The sequence below is a fragment of the Sturnus vulgaris genome, unplaced genomic scaffold (genome assembly GCF_052056855.1).
Source record: "Sturnus vulgaris isolate bStuVul1 unplaced genomic scaffold, bStuVul1.hap1 Scaffold_195, whole genome shotgun sequence".
Taxonomy (NCBI): domain Eukaryota; kingdom Metazoa; phylum Chordata; class Aves; order Passeriformes; family Sturnidae; genus Sturnus; species Sturnus vulgaris.
In genome coordinates, this window is record NW_028276170.1 from 3,270,976 (window position 1) to 3,286,888 (window position 15,913).

The following is a 15,913-nucleotide window of genomic DNA, read 5'->3' on the forward strand; positions in this document are numbered from 1 at the left end:
GCCTCCTGGAGGGGAGAAGCCCCACAAGTGCTTGGAATGTGGGAAGGGTTTCAGCTACAGCTCCCACCTGATCCAACACCAGAGGATCCACACAGGGGAGAAGCCCTATGAGTGTGGGAAATGCAGGAAGAGCTTCAGGAGTATTTCTTATCTGATGCAGCACCAGGTGATCCACACAGGGGAACGGCCCTACACCTGCTTGGAATGTCGGGAGAGCTTTGGATGGAGCTCTGCCCTGAGACTACACCAGCGCATCCACACTGGGGAGAGGCCCTACGAGTGTCCCAAGTGTGGGAAGAGGTTTCTGACCAGCTCCAGTCTCCTCAAACATGAGCGAATTCACACAGATGAGAGGCCTTTCCGCTGCCCCGACTGCGGGAAGGGATTCAAGGATAACTCCCACCTCATCAGGCACCGGCGCATCCACACTGGGGAGAGGCCCTACGAGTGTCCTGTGTGTGGGAAGAGCTTCGCCAGGAGCTCTCACTTGACTAAACACCAACGGAGTCACCACTAAGGGAAGCCCTGTGAGTGTCCCGAGTGTGGGAAGAGCTTCGTGCTCTGCTCCAGCTCCATTTCCCATGGGAGGATCGGTGTTGGATGATCCTCAGTGACCCCCGTTGGGCAGAGCCCTGGTGATCCGTGGTCCTGGTGATCTCCGTGGGGTGGGGGAAAGGTGTTGGAGAGATTTCTCTCTCTTTTCCTTGTCCCGCTGTGATTTGGTTGGTAATAAATTCCCTCACTGTGCCCAGGCTGGCTCTGTTGTTCCCGTGCCGGTGCTCGGGGCGGGATCTCTCCTGTTCCTTCTCTCAACTCCCGGGCCTCTCCTCAGCCAATCAGAGAATGCGATGAAGAAGATTCAGCCAATCAGAGAGAGCAGCTGTGATGACTCATCGGTTGCCGGGCAGACCCGCAGCACCCAGTGTTCCCCACCTGGACCCCACCCTCCCCGCCCAGTCACGATCCCCCCGCGGGGTCCCCCCAAGTCCCTCCCCAGTCCCGCCCCCAAGTCAATGGAACTGGATAAAACTTGGAAGCTTTATTGGGAGCGCTGGGAGCAGCTTGGCTTGGACAGAGTAACACAGGGTTGGAGAGGACGCACTCCCCTCCCAAAATCAGCGTGGGGACAGAGCGTGGGATCCTGGCTGGGTCCGAGGCCACGGGGAGGGGCTGTAGACACTGCTGGCTCAGGAGCTCTGTGGGCAGAGAAAAGGTGGTGACCCCCGGCTGGCGGTCCCTAGGAGGAGCACACACACTGGGGGAGGGGGAACACGACCCCCGGGACCTCCCCCCCTCTCCTTGCACAGTTAGTAGCTGAGCCCCAGTGCCACGAAGACGAAGCCCAACACAGAGCCCCCATCCCCATCAGCACTTTACTGTGGGCAGCGTCGGGCTGAAATTGAAGAGAGAAAATGAAATTGGAGAGAGTACGGGAACACTGGGAGAGAGTGGAGTGGATTGGGGCAATGGGAGAAAGACTGGAGGTTTGGGATTTGACTGAAAAGGATTTGAGAGGGCACTTGGATAGAGGGGAGAGATTTGGGGAGGCACTGGGATGGCAGTGGGAGAGAGGCTGGAGGTCTGGGAGTGGACTGGGAAAGGAATGTCTGTGGACTAAAAGGAATTGGGAAGGACTCTGGTGACACTGGGAGGGACTGTGAGGACACTGGGAGAGACTGGGATGGACTGGGAGAGCCACCGGAGTCCCTTGGGGTGAGTGGACAGGAGGCCACAGGGATGGGTATCTTAGTTTGAGAGACGATTTTAAAAAGCACACTGGAGTGAGTGCTGTCTTCTCTGCAGGGTTCCAATAATCCCTTTCCACCAATGGGAAATAAATATTAATAGATGAAAGAGGAAAAAACCCCAACAGTTTATTAACAAACAATAAGCCTACAAAGCAAAAAAACCTCCCAGACTTCTGGATATTAAATTATCAGACCTTTCCCCACACTCACCAGGGAAAATGACCCAAAATGCCAGAGAAATCCCCGCTCACAACACATTGTACAGGTGGCGCCGCTTCTCCCCCAGGGGAAAAACCAACCAGGGGCTGTCCCGAAGGAGACGAAAGCCCGGGGCTCGCCTGCCCTTGAACTCCTCCCCAGCCGGGCTCCGCGGGCACGGTCCCGGCAGGCGAAGCAGCGGGGCTGAAGCCTCGGGCTGTTTTCTCTCCCGGCTCGGCCCGGCTCGCAGCGGCTTTGGGCTGCAGCGGCACCGCTCCGCTCCTGCCGGCGCGGAGCCCCCGGGCTGCGACACAGCAGCTGCTCAGTTCGCCTCCAGGCACGGCAAGGCTGCCCCTGCAGCCTCTCCGAGCCGAGAAAAACAAAAAATTCCATTGTTTGTCTGTGCCAAAAACGCTTTTCAGCCAAACAGAAACCCACGGTGCACAGAGAGAGCCGCGGAAAACCCGAGCAGCGAGGCTTCAAAACGCCCGAGGAATGAACAAGGAGCCTCTCCCCGCCCCGGCCCCGCACACATCCCCTCCCGGGCTGCCGGGGTTTAGATACAATAACCATTCTTTGGGCACAAAGCAGAGGATCATGGAATTACCATCACCGTAACTCACTGCAAGAGAATCGTGTACACAATAATCACATGTATCTATCTATAAAAGCACGTACTGAACTCTGGATCCAGCAATGTGCTCTAGGACAGGAGTGGAGCGGCTGAACGGACACCAGGGGAGATGGGGAATGTACGGACACAGCAAACCCTCCAAGGACTTCAACCTGATTCCCAGCTTTTCCATGCTTCCAGGGCTTTGACTGCTGGATTTGAATGAACTGTCACTGTGAAAAGCAGAGCAGTCTGGAACCAGAACTGGAGTCTGGAACTGATGCTGGTGTTAAAGTCTGGACTTGTCACATCTCAGATTTGAAAATACATTGAATAAAAAACTCCAGTACCCACGACCTTTCCCAGCACATACCTCTTCGCACATTACAAAATACAACGGAATTATTTCTATAGGGCAAAAAATAAAGTAAAATGAACATTGAAAATATTCCCTGATAAAAAGTGACGTTGAGAAAATACAAAATAATGAAGTGTGTCTAGAAAAGCCGGCTGTGATTTCTCAGGTATTGGGCTCAGGGTCAGCCCAGAGCCGGGCTCTGTGTCCCAGGTGCCCAAGTGCCCGGGCCAGCTCTGAGCAGCCTCTCCCGGCTCTCCAGCCCGGCTTTGCCCCGGCTCTGCCCCGGGCAGGCACTCGGTGTTTCCGTGGTGCCCCTGCCCCGCTCAGCTCCCCGTGCCCTGCAAAGGCGCCGAGGCTGCGCTCGGTGCCCCTGGGTGTCACTGAGCGAGGCACTGACGAGCCCCGGTGCCCGGGCACAGCCCTGAGGGACACCCCTCGTCCCCGGCCTCCCGCGGGACACGGAGCCACTGCCCACAAGGCCCTGGCACGTCCGGCCCGGCCAATTCCTCCTGCCCCGGCCAGCCCGGGCTGCAGCCCCAGGGCTCTGCAGGCCGGGGCTGGGGCTGCCGGCTCCCACCGTGGCCAAAGCCTCCCAGGGCTCTGGCCACGCCAGGGGCTACAAGGCCACGAGGCCGGGGCTGCTCCGGGCCGCTTCCAGGCTGTCCCTCTGCTCTTGGGTGCCGGGGGTGGCCCTTTGTGACACGGGCGTGTGTCAGGGCCCTCGGTGATGCGCAACATTGTGGTGCTGTCATGAATGAGAGCGTTTGAGATCGCTTAAAAATCGGTGACAAGGGCATGAGCAAAAGTCAGATTTAATATTAAGCGACAAAGCACAAGTTTGGTGGCAAAATTCACTCTACTGCCTACAGGACAGCTAAGGCACAACAAGGGAAAACAAGCAACAACAAAACCAAACAAAATCCAGGCAACCAAAACAGAAATGAACTGAGAACTCCCTAGGGGAGCGTGAGTGGGTGTAAGTTCATAACTATAACTAAACCTTGTTTACCGGCCTAACTTAGATATCCAAGGTACTTCCACATCTAGGAAAGCTGTATTTCTCCCAGATTTGCTGTAGCATGTGTTCAGGGGCACACACACAGACAGAACAGTCAGTACAGGCAATTCCCCTCAGAGCTCAGTGAAATCCTCCCTTCAGATGTTTTTGCCTCTCCCACTGGCCGAAGGATGGGGCCTTGAGCAGTGAGGGTATGGGCCCAGGACACGTCGTGTTTCAGCGATCCTCCAGGCACAGCAAAGCCGAGGGTTTGCTGGCTCTGAGAGGCCCCTCAGAGGGAGACTGCTGGTCACAGCCCACGGTGGCCCAGGAGAGCTCAAAGGTCTCCTTTTGGATTTCTGTTGAAAGGGTCACAAGAGAGTGGGCTCCAATCATAACCATGTTTCATTCCAGCCACAGTTTGGGTCGGCACTTTCTCTAGGAGTGGGGGAAATGCATCCCCACACTGGGATCTCAGGGGTGCTCATGGCCTGGGTGACGCTGGCCCGATGGCAGGCACCCACCAAAGCCACTGACCCTGCCTCTCCAGCTGCAAGGGAGGAGAAAGTTTAACCAGGAGCTCCAGGATCAGATTAAGATGTTACGAGCAAACACACCAAACAGCAAAACGGCGTCACAGACACAGCCTGGGCACAGCGAGAGAATTTATTAACAATCAAATCATAACAAAAGAAGGAAAAGAGAGAGAAATCTCTCCAACAACTTCCCCCCACCCAACGGGGATCACGAGGGACCACAGATCACCAGGGCTCTGCCCAACGGGGGTCACTGGGGATCATCCAATACTGATCCTCCCATGGGGGATGGAGCTGGAGCAGAGCACGAAGCTCTTCCCACACGCCGGGCACTCACAGGGCTTCCCTTAGTGGTGACTCCGTTGGTGTCGGGTCAAGTGAGAGCTCTGTGAGAAGCTCTTCCCACACTCAGGACACTCGTAGGGCCTCTCCCCAGTGTGGATGCGCCGGTGCCTGATGAGGTTGGAGTTTTGTTTGAATCCCTTCCCGCAGTCGGGGCAGCGGAAGGGCCTCTCCTCTGTGTGAATCCGCTCATGTAGGAGGACATGGGAGCTGGTCTGAAACCTCTTCCCACACTTGGGACACTCGTAGGGCCTCTCCCCAGTGTGGATGCGCTGGTGCCTTCTCAGGTCAGAGATCCACTGAAAGCTCTTCCCACATTCCAAGCAGGTGTAGGGCCGTTCCCCTGTGTGGATCACCTGGTGCTGCATCAGGTAGTTGCTGTCCCTGAAGCTTTTCCCACATTTCCCACACTCGCAGGGCTTTTCGCCAGTGTGGATCCTCTGATGCCGGATCAGCTGGGACCTGTAGCTGAAACTCTTCCCACATTCCAAGCATTTGTGGGGCTTCTCCCCTCCACGAGGCTTCTCCACCAGCTCTGAGCTCTGCCTGGATCTCCGGCCGCCTTCCCGGCTCAGGGAGGGTCTTTCCTCCTCGCAGCTCTCTGGGCTGGGTTTGCAGCCCCTCCTCAAGAGGGATCTCCCCGGCTTTTCCTCCTCTTCGATCTGCCAACGCCTTGGGAATGAAAAATCCTGGTTTGGGGAAAAAACAAGAGGGGAGTGCCTTGAGCTGGCAGTTCCCCCTTGCCCAAGTTCATCTCAGAAAATCATTGGGCATGTTGTGTCTGTAAGAACCTCTAAAACACCAAGATTCAGCCCAAAAATCCTCCCAACCTCAAGATACATATCAAAAACACCCCAAAAAGTAAGATTCAGACAAAACCCCCTCAAAATATAAAGTTTCAGCCCCTGAAAAAAAAATAAAGCACCAAGTTTTACTCCAATAAAGCTTTCAAACACCAAGATTGACCCTTCAGAAAATCATAGATCCCGATCTTTGGTCACCTGCTGCATTTGGAGAGGGGCAATGCACCTGGGGTTGGGGGGGGGAGGCTGCAGGTACAGGGAGGGATGGAAACTTCTGTTGCTTCTCCTTTCTGCTCCTCCTTCTCCCGTGTCCATGCTTTTCCTCACATTTCCCTTCCTCCTATTCTTCCTTCTCATGCACAATCCCACCTGCTCCTCCCACAGGCATCCTTTGACCATTTTGTTCTTCAACCCTGCTTCTCCTTCCCTTCTCCTGCTGCCCCCAGGCCCAGCACCCACTGCCGGCTCCCTCTTCCCCCCAAACCCACAGCATCCCAGCGCAGGGGCAGCGATGGAGCTGGGGCAGCTCGGGCTGGGGCAGCGCTGGGCTCTCGGCCGCTCCCGCCCGCACTCGCTCCCCACTGCAGCCGCTGCCGCCACCACAGCGCGGGGGGGCCCGGCCTTGGCGCTCCCCCCCTCCCACCTCCCCAAATTCCCCTGCCGGGGGGCGCTGGGGCCCGGGCCGGGCGCAGGTGGCTCCAGGTGGGCAACGCTGGGAGCTGCGGCTCTGCCTGGACACTGCTGCGTCATCACCGCCGCGCGCTCTCATTGGCTCAGCGCTGCCCGAGGGGCGGGGCTGCACCAAGCCGGGACACCCTGCTCCAGGGGGGATGGCCCCAAAACGGGGGACCCCCATGCAAGGAACAACAGCAAAGGGTCTCTACAAACACAGGCTGCGAATCCGCTTGGACACAGGGCCGGGGACGTGGACATAAGGAAGTGACAGCAGAAGCCATCAGGGTCAGAAAATGTTATTAATTGACCACACAGACTGCTGCTCAGCCAAGGTCCTGCTCAATTCACGAACTCCCAGAAGAACAACAAACACTTAACAGAGCCGTGAATATCGATAGATATACAATAGTGGGGTGCATATTAACGGGGGGGCGGAATTCAGCAGGTGCATTGGGATGTCTGTACCGCTCAAGTACTTCGGCCAATGGGAAAATGGAGAGGGAGATGCAGCTGGGAAAATTAGGATGAAAAGGAGGCTGTATCTACTAACAACTGCAGAGACCCCATGGGAAATGGCCCACGGCCTCTTCCTTTCTTTATGAATGAAATTACTTTTACAGGACTCCTCTGTCTTCTTTGTGCACAGAATCCTCTGGTGATGTGAATTTTTCCACACACCTTGGGGCTCGGCCGGAATTCCTTCCCCCATCCGGGGCGAGGGGGCAGCGAATGCAGCTGAAGGTGCCTCACCCAGTTTGGGTGATCGGCTCCCTTGGGTGGCTGCGGCACCGGGCATGGATTGGGTACCTGAGAGTGACCAGGAGACAGACGAGTGACAGATCAGAGGGGGCTGGGAAGAGTCGGCAGCCAGATAACACTGAAAATCTCAGCAGTGACTACAGTGGGATCTTCGGGGACTAAACACGGCAGGACACCCATGGAGGGAAGAAAGGGAATGCCAGGAAGGGCTCCTGGCCAAATGGAGGATGGTCCCAAAATATATCTGAAGGGTCCCTGGGGAGCATGTTGAGGGAGTTTGCACATTCTCCCAGAGGTAATCAAGGACAGGGACACACAGGGGGCAATAAGGGAAGTCCAGAAGGGATTTAGAAAATAGAGGATGGATGCTGTTTGTGTGATGAGAAGGGCTTGGGAGAAGTGCAGTGTGCAGGAATATGGTTCAGGCAAGACGAAGCAGCAGGAATCTATGTGGGAAGAAAAAGAATGATGGAAAAGAGGAGGAAGAGAAAAATACTGAGGATGGGGATGTTTTCCAGCAGGCTCTTATCCTCAGAAGTTGCCAGCTGCTGCAGATCCTTTGTATCCCCGGTTGCCAGGACAGGCACACAAGGAGGTCAGGATTGCAGGGGGTTTCTCTGTGCTGGGCAGCGGCAGGAGCGGGCGCAGAGGGGCGGCACCGGGAGCACGGGCTGGGGGCCTGTGGGGAGCTGCGGGGCCGGGCCGGGGCTGTGGGGCAGCCGGGGCTCAGCGCCGGGCGCTGCCTGAGCCCAGCACCCCCCGGCAATTGCAGGCCCGGCAGTGGCCCCCGGCCCCCAGGAGGCTGCGGGACGCCCCGGCCGCTGCCCGGCCCCGTGGAGCTGCCGGCCCTGCCCGCCGGGGGGGCCGCGTTTGGACACTGCGGCAGGACAGGCACCGGCTCTGGGATACGGGCTGGCCACGGCAGCCACAGCACAAGGAGCAGCACGAAGGAACAGCTGGGAAATGGGCATTGGACGTGCAAGCATCCAGATCAGCTTTTAAGCGTTTTCCTTGGGTTACTGCAGAAAGGAATGATTTAGCAGAAAGCTCAGCAGCTGTCAGAGGATGAGCACCCCCAGGCACTGAGGGGGCTGCAGGAGGGGCAGAAGAAGCCCCTGGAGCACTTGGTCACAAAGGCACAGCAGGGGAATGCAAGAAGGGAGGAGGAAAAGGCCAAGGGGAAGGCAAAGGGCATGGCAGAGTTTCTACAGCCCCTGAGGGATGAACCCCAGGGCCCAAGGGGGCCCCAGCACCCAGGGGCTCTCACATCCTTACACCATCTTCAACCAGGTGCCCTCCTCACACTGACACCATTCAGTCCTTGATGGCAAAGATGCTTTCTGGGGATGCCCACTCACACAGGATGGTAAACTGGATTTTGCCTTTGAGTGGGAACATTCCTGGATTATGGGACACCAGAACCCCAGGGAGGGAAAAAATAATGATTTACAGGTTGGGGAGAATGATTCTGAATAATGCATGAAGGTCTATGAATATGCAACATGTTGCTGCATTTAGGAAGTGTTTTCTGAGTCAGTGTGTGCCCTTGGCTGAAGGCCAAGCATCCGGCCATTATAACCTTTGGCCAGAGCCAGGGCAGATATTCAATTCTCTCCCTTGGAATTGATCTTTGCAATTCCTTACCCTGGGAATTCTCCACCTAGTGCGGGCTGGAGATAAGGGATGTCTATTTCAAGCAGTCTGTGGCCAGAATCCTGTCTCTTGTGAAATCTCTGCCACAGGAAGCTGGGCTGGCACAGAGCCTGCCTTGGCACTTTGCTGTTCACAGCATCCACCCAGGACTCTGCCTCTCAATTACACTCACACACTGGGCTGCCTGCGATTCCATTGCTGGAAAATATACAAGCTTTAAATTTTTTTCACATTTCATTTTACTAGTCAGGCTGGGTTTGCCTTTCTCTCAGGAAAGAAATTTTAAAAGGTTTTTTTTAAGGGATGTTGCACCACTCAACAGAGATGAGTTTAACATCTCAACAGACTGGGAATAGCCCAAAAGATTCCCACAAAGAGAACAACATTCAACAAAACATCAATGAAACATCAGCAAACATCAAGGAACACCCACCCCAGACACTGCCCCGGCATAGATGGTGACACCTGGTCTGGAAAAGGCTGAGAAGGAAATCCAGGAATGTGGATCTAATTAACATCAGAAGAGGAGAAATCTGAGTGCAATAGGAAACCAAACACTAAAAACTACACAACCTGGAAGCAATAAACACTAAACCAATGGATTTCAATGGGTTCAGACTGTAAAATTTCAGGAAAAATCTAGTAAAATTTACATCTCATGGAATGATTTTCTCTGCACACCCGGGCTATGTGTGGATGAAATTATTTCTGTTGCACATCCTGACCAGAATCAAGCAATGCCTTAACTCTCTAACACTAAAGATATCGCTGGAGAGTTTTTTATTGTCCCTGCAGTTTCAGTGACAAGATTACACCATGAGAAAAATTTTTCACATTAATCCTAATTTTAGATTGTCAGTTAGGTTTGGGCCAGGGGTGTGACAAGCAATTTTTACTCCTAGGAGAAGAGGCAGAAAAGACTTGATTGCATTGGAATATTTTTCTATATATTTGTGGTGGCTCTTAATGACGGCAGAATTTCAGAATGGATCTTTAGAAGCTCACCTTTAAGTTGCATTTTGCAAACCTAGAAGAGTATTAATGGTGAGGCTTTAACGCATAAACTGTTAATAAAAAATCGTTAAAAAAAAATAAAGAAAAATAAAGCAGGTTGTGAGGGTGGACGTGTGAATCACCTAAAGGCTGCTCTGGAAGAAAATCCTAGTTCCAGGCAGCCAGGAGAGGAGTTTTAGAAATGCAAATTAACATTGCTCTGGAAAAGTGTGGACAATGCCCAAGGGCCTTCTTGCCAGGGGGAGGAATTTCCCTGAGTCCATCTGCCCCTCACCCCCAGCTCTGCCTGCTTGCACAGATGGAATTTGCACAACTAAAGGCAGAGCCCATAGTGAGGATATCTGACTGCAACAGAAATTGGTTAAGCTGCAAAGGGAAACAGCAAACGGAGAATATTGAGCAAATTTCATGAAAAAAAAGTGTGTGTGGGGGGATCATCCCTCTCCCCAAAGCAATGAGGTGTTTCTGCTAGTCCAGAGAAATCACTTGGGAATCCAAACATTTTATCATTTCATAAGCTAAAAGTGGTCAATTGATGCAGCTGTGGCAGGAGGGAGCACCCCAAAAAGGGAAAAAGATGAACGGCCACCAGAACAAATCCTACAACACCATGGACCAGCCCCTGGGATCCCTAACGAATTCATATCAGGACACAGAAAACCCATCCATAATTTGAGTGGCATAATTAGGTTTAAAAGTATCCCTGAAATAATAACCAAGGAGACAGCTCCAGCTCCTGACCTTCCTGCCAAACAATCCACTCAAATGAGGAAAGAGACATTTCACCATGGGATGGGATCAGATTATCTACTTACAGAAGAAGGAGGAGTTTGTGGAAAATTAAGTGACGCAAACGGGTGTTTGCAAACAGATGATAACCGAAAAGTGGTTAAACAGATAGCAAAGGAAATATGAAAATATCTCGTATTCCGGAGAAAGGATGGGAATGGGACACGTTTTCGTGTTTCTCTGTCTGACCACGGCTTAAACGAATGCTGCTGCTCCTCTGACGTGCTGCAGCAACTCTCAGCTTTTTACCATGCACGACACCTTGCACCAAAGAGGATGCAGGAAAAGAAATTGAGTCAATGGAAATTAAAAGTTAGTAAAGGCAATTCTTGAGAATATGAGAAAAGGAGGGATTGAAAGCAGTAAGATTAATATCGTAGGAGGAGTGAATATTAAGAGGGACATGCAGTAGGCGGATCGGGAAGTCTGAACCTTCCAAGTATCTCAGCCAGAGGGGAATGGGAGAGGGAGATGCAGCCGGGAAAATGAGGATAAAAAGGAGGCTGCGTTTTAGAGACCGCATGGCAAATGCCGCATGGCCTCTCTCTTTGTTCATCAATAAAGTCACTTTTACAGGACTCCTCTGTCTCCTTTGGGCACACAAACCTCTGGCCACGGGAATTTTCCCGCACAGCCCCGGGCACAGGGCAGACACCTCTGTGCCACCCACAGCAACCGGGACGAGCCAGCGCTGCTCCGGCACCGGCTCCTGCCGAGGCCCCAGCGGGAAGGAGACCGCGGGCAGCCGCTCCCGCAGCGCCCTCAGCCCAGCGCCAACACGGGCCGGCACCGGCACAACCAACCCGCCAGAGCCCCCTGCCGCCCCCGAGGCCCGCAGCGAGCCCCGAGCCCCCGCACAACCGAGCGCGGCTCCCACCTGCGCTGGGGCCGCCTCCGAGCTCCGCCGCCGCCTGTGGCTGAGGAATTCGATGGCATGTGTTGCCTTAACCTTTCTGACCACTCCCAGCCCATCTATGCCAGCATTCAAGCCCTGAAAGAAGGTGTCAATAAACTTCGGGTAGATCATGGGTACGACTGGCTGAACTGGCTCTTAGGGCACTGCGGACTCACTGGATGGGTCAGGAATTTAGTTCAAATAGGTTTGTATGTATTAGGCATCATATTATGCATTGTAGTAGTTATTCCTTGTATTTTACAGTGTGTTAAGAATTTAATAGACAAATCGCTTAAGAGTGTATTTTTAGTTAAAAGAAACGGGGGAGGTGTGGATATGGGTAATGCAAATGAGACTGATAGTACTGCAGATTGAATCAGCAAATGCAGCCTGACAACGAGGATGCCTGGCAAGAGCAAACAGAGATCTGACTGCAAGAGGACTGGATCAAGTCTGGGTTATGGGAAATAAGATTTTACTCAGTCCAAATGTAAAGTTTGTCTATGTGAGAGTTTGTCTATGTAAGGTTTGTCTATGTGATTGCAGGAAAATATTACCAGCCTTCCTGTAAATGGTATATAAGCACATGTAGTGCTCAGTAAAAATTGGATTTTGATCACCATTCAGTGTCCCTATCTCTCTCTCATGGTCGATAGTTCAAGTACTCCCAATGGGCTCCTGGAAATAGAATGGTGGCACATCTACTGCCTGCTACCCCCCTCTAGGCAATATTCAACTGTTTCGTTCACAGACTCATCTTCCAGCACTCTTAGTGGGGTCAGCAGAGCCACTTCCCACTGGTGGGGGCAAAGAGCACCCTCTGTGCCTTTGTGGTGGGAGCAGACAGTGTTGTCTCAAAGGAAAGGTCAGAGAGAGACCAAGCTGGACCTCTGCCTCCTGCCCCTCACCCCACAAGGGCAGGAGGGCACAAAACTGAGAATCCTTTTTTCTTTTTGGTCCTGTCTTTCCCAGGAGCTTGACTAGTTTGAAGGAGAGGATTAGAAGGATTTCTTGAGGATCACTGCCAGTGCACAGCACACATGGCATCCCTCACCCCTTACATCATCCTGGGATGGAGGGGTAGGAACCAACCACAGCCCTACCCCACTGCTCCAGAAGCCAAAACCCCCATGCAAGCATTTAGTTATGGCCTTCTTAGAGAACCACATTCCCACCCAAATCTTCCCCTCTGCAGCAGCTCATTCCCACAGGAACTGGCAGAGCAGATGGGCTTTGGACATTGGCTGGCTTCCATTGCACTCCTTGCCCTGGAGCTGGCACGGCAGGAGAAGGGCTCTGGTGAACCTTCTCCTCCTCCCATGTAGGCTCTAACCCAGCTGCCACAACTTCAAGTTCTCAGAGCACTTCTGGGCTCTGAGCAGCGGCCACGGGAGGAGGAGATGCAACTCCAAAGGCAGCAGTTCCCAGGCCCAGCTCCTGCCATCCCAGTGGGGCTGCTCGGTGGTTCAGGAGAGGAAGGGAAGGGCAAGTGCAGGTGGCAGTAGCTCATTTCCGACTGAAAGAGGGAAAGGTAATTTATTCACTTTGAGATCATTGCATTCAAGCTCTGATCTTAACCTGAAAGAGAAGTAGCACCTGCTCGTGTTAAATTTGGGTGAAGAACAACTGTTACATTTGATATGGTAAGCAGTTAAATTATCTGAGGGAAAATGTACAGCAAAAATTAGCATTCACAGAGAGACAGAAAAGAGCAGGAGTTGGCAAAAGGGAGGAGGAAAAGAAAGCACACCCCAAGCCAGTGTTTCACCCAAATCCAGGATTTTCTATTTGTAAGGAGTGGGGTCCCTCCAGGTCCCTCCCCAGTCCCGCCCCCCAATAAACGGGACTGGGGTGAACTGGGAAGTTTTACTGGGAACACTGGAGCAGCTGTGCTTGGGCAGAATGACAGCGGGGCTGGGTGTGGGACACACGACTCCTCTAAAATCAATGTGGGGATGTGTTAGAGTCATTAAGTCAAGAGTTTCTCTGAATCCTTCAGAGAGAAATCAGAGTGCAGGGATTGAATTAAAGTCTTGAGATGGACTGAAATGTGTTAAGCCTCTCACACATAAAGCAGAGGTGAAGGTTTAGGTTGTAGCACGAGGGAACAATAAGTAAGTAAATGGAATAAGTTTTAAGTGCTTTTAGTGAGTAAAAGGTCTTAGACGCCAGAGAAGTAGTACATGTTGTAGTGAAGGTTGAAAGACATGCTAGTGTTTCCTTCGAGGCTCCAAGAACCTCGCTTCAGACATAATAGAGTTAGAGTTAAGAATATTGCTTACATTTTTCAGTTAGAACAAGATAGGCCATGTACATAGTTTATATGTAGCACCTCACCACTCTGTGGATCCCAATGGAATTCTGCTCTCTGATGGAGAGCATCCACAGACCCCTTGGAGATGGATCCCAGTGGCATACTGTGGATGCTCTACATCTCTGTCTTCTTGGTGCTCAGGGTTCCCCACAAACACGGAGTTCAGGGGGTCCATACACACTTGGGGCAGGTGGGAAGGCCCAGGTTCCTCCCCTGGCAGGGACAAGTCTGACACAGGCTCTGGCAGCAGCCTCTGGCTCTGCTGCATCCCTTTGCATCAGGAGCAGTGCTCTGCTGCAAGGCCTCAGCAGTGAGTCTGAATTAGCACGAATCACATTTATCACAAGCCGCATCCGGGAAACCCCAAATCCTTGAGAATTCTCACTTGGGACCACCCAAACCCTCCCCAGAACTCCCGTCCCCCACCCCTAACCCCCCCTTTCCTGTCCCCAGCTGTCCCCCCCTGCCCTGCCCCCCGAGCTGGCCCAGGCGGATACCATGTGGCACCGAGCCCTGGTGGCCCTGGTGGCCCTGGCCGAGGCCTTGAGGACACCAAGCACCGTCCCCACGGCAGTGGCTGAAGCCAAGGTCACGCTGTATCAGGCCCAAGTGGCCCTGGAAGAGCTAAAGGAGGCCAGGAAGGCCGAGGTGGCCCCAGCAGTGGCCCAGGGGACGCTGGGGGACGAGGACGAGCAGGAGCTGTGGGGCTCCAAGGGCTCCTGGCTGAGGCAGCAGTGATGATGATGTTGGAGCGGGAGGAGGAAGGGGCACAGCAGTGCCAGAGCTGGCTATGGGCTGGGCACAGGCTGGCCATGGGGCTGATGGTGCTGTGCAATGCTGTGTGTGAGTAAAAACCAGTATGGACCAGTATAAACCAGTATGGACCAGTATAAACCAGTATAAACCAGTATATACCAGTTTGGGTGAGCTGAGCTCCAGGCTGGGCATGGGCTGGCCTTGGGGCTGATGGTGCTGTGTGTGAGTATAAACCAGTACAGACCAGTATAAACCAGTATAGAGCAGTATTGGCCAGTACAGACCTGTACAGACCAGTATGGACCAGTAGAGACCTTCCCCTGTCCCAGGATGGGGACACTGGACTGGCACTGGGAGCACTGGGAGGGAACTGGTTTGGTGACATTGAGATGGTGACATTGTTTTGGGGACAATGAGTTGGTGGCACTGGGATGGAACTGGGATGGAACTGGTGGCACTGGGACACAACTGGGAGCACGGGGACAGGGACACTGGAACAGGATGGGGGATACTGGGATGGGACAGGGACACTGGAATGGAACTGGGAGCAGTGGCCTGGTTACACTGGGACAGGACTGAGGACACTGAGACTGAACTGGGGACACGGGGGTGGTGCCATGGGTGGCACTGGTGACGCTGAGATGGCACTGGGGACACTGGGATGAAACTGGGAACACTGAAAGGGGACGTTGGGATGGGGACATTAGGAAGGGACTGGTGACACTGAGGTGGTGACACTGGGACAGAACTGGTGGCACTGGGATGGAACTGGGAACACTGGGATGGTGACACTGAGCTGGCACTGGGAGCACTGGGCTGGCACTGGGAGCACTGGGCTAGTGATACTGGGACAGGACCGGTGGCACTGGGCTGGTGACACTGGTACGGGTCAATGACGGGGTGGCATTGGGCTGGCACAGGGACACAACTGGGAGAACTGGGACAAGAACACTGGGACAGGATGGGGGACACTGGGATGGCACTGGGGACACTGGGCTGGTGACGACATTGGTATGGGGACACTGGGGATGTGGTACTGGGACAGGACTGGTGGCACTGCGATAGGACTGGGGACACTGGGCTGGAACTGGGTTAGTGACACCAGGCTGGTGGCACTTGGGTGGTGACAGAACTGGTGGCACTGGGTTGGTGACACTGGTATGGTGACAATGGGGGGGTGGCACTGGGATGGGACTGGGAGCACTGGGATGGTGACACTGAGAGGGAACTGGTGGCACTGGGACACAACTGGGAGCACTGGGACAAGAGCACTGGGACAGGATGGGGCACACTGGGATGGCACTGGGAGCACTGGGAGGGAACTGGTTTGGTGACATTGAGATGGTGACTTTGGTATGGGGACAGTAGGGTGGTGGCACTGGGAGGGAACTGGAGACACAGATTGAACTGGGAGCACTGGGATGGTGACACTGGGACACAACTGGTGGCATTGGGATGGAACT

The 15,913-nt window shown here is 53.8% G+C and overlaps 1 pseudogene; it reads right to left on the bottom strand.

Annotated features, from left to right (window-relative positions):
- Positions 1-4,710: 4,710 nt before the first annotated feature.
- Positions 4,711-15,913, bottom strand: part of LOC148218007 (uncharacterized) — a 115,760-nt pseudogene continuing 104,557 nt past the window's right edge.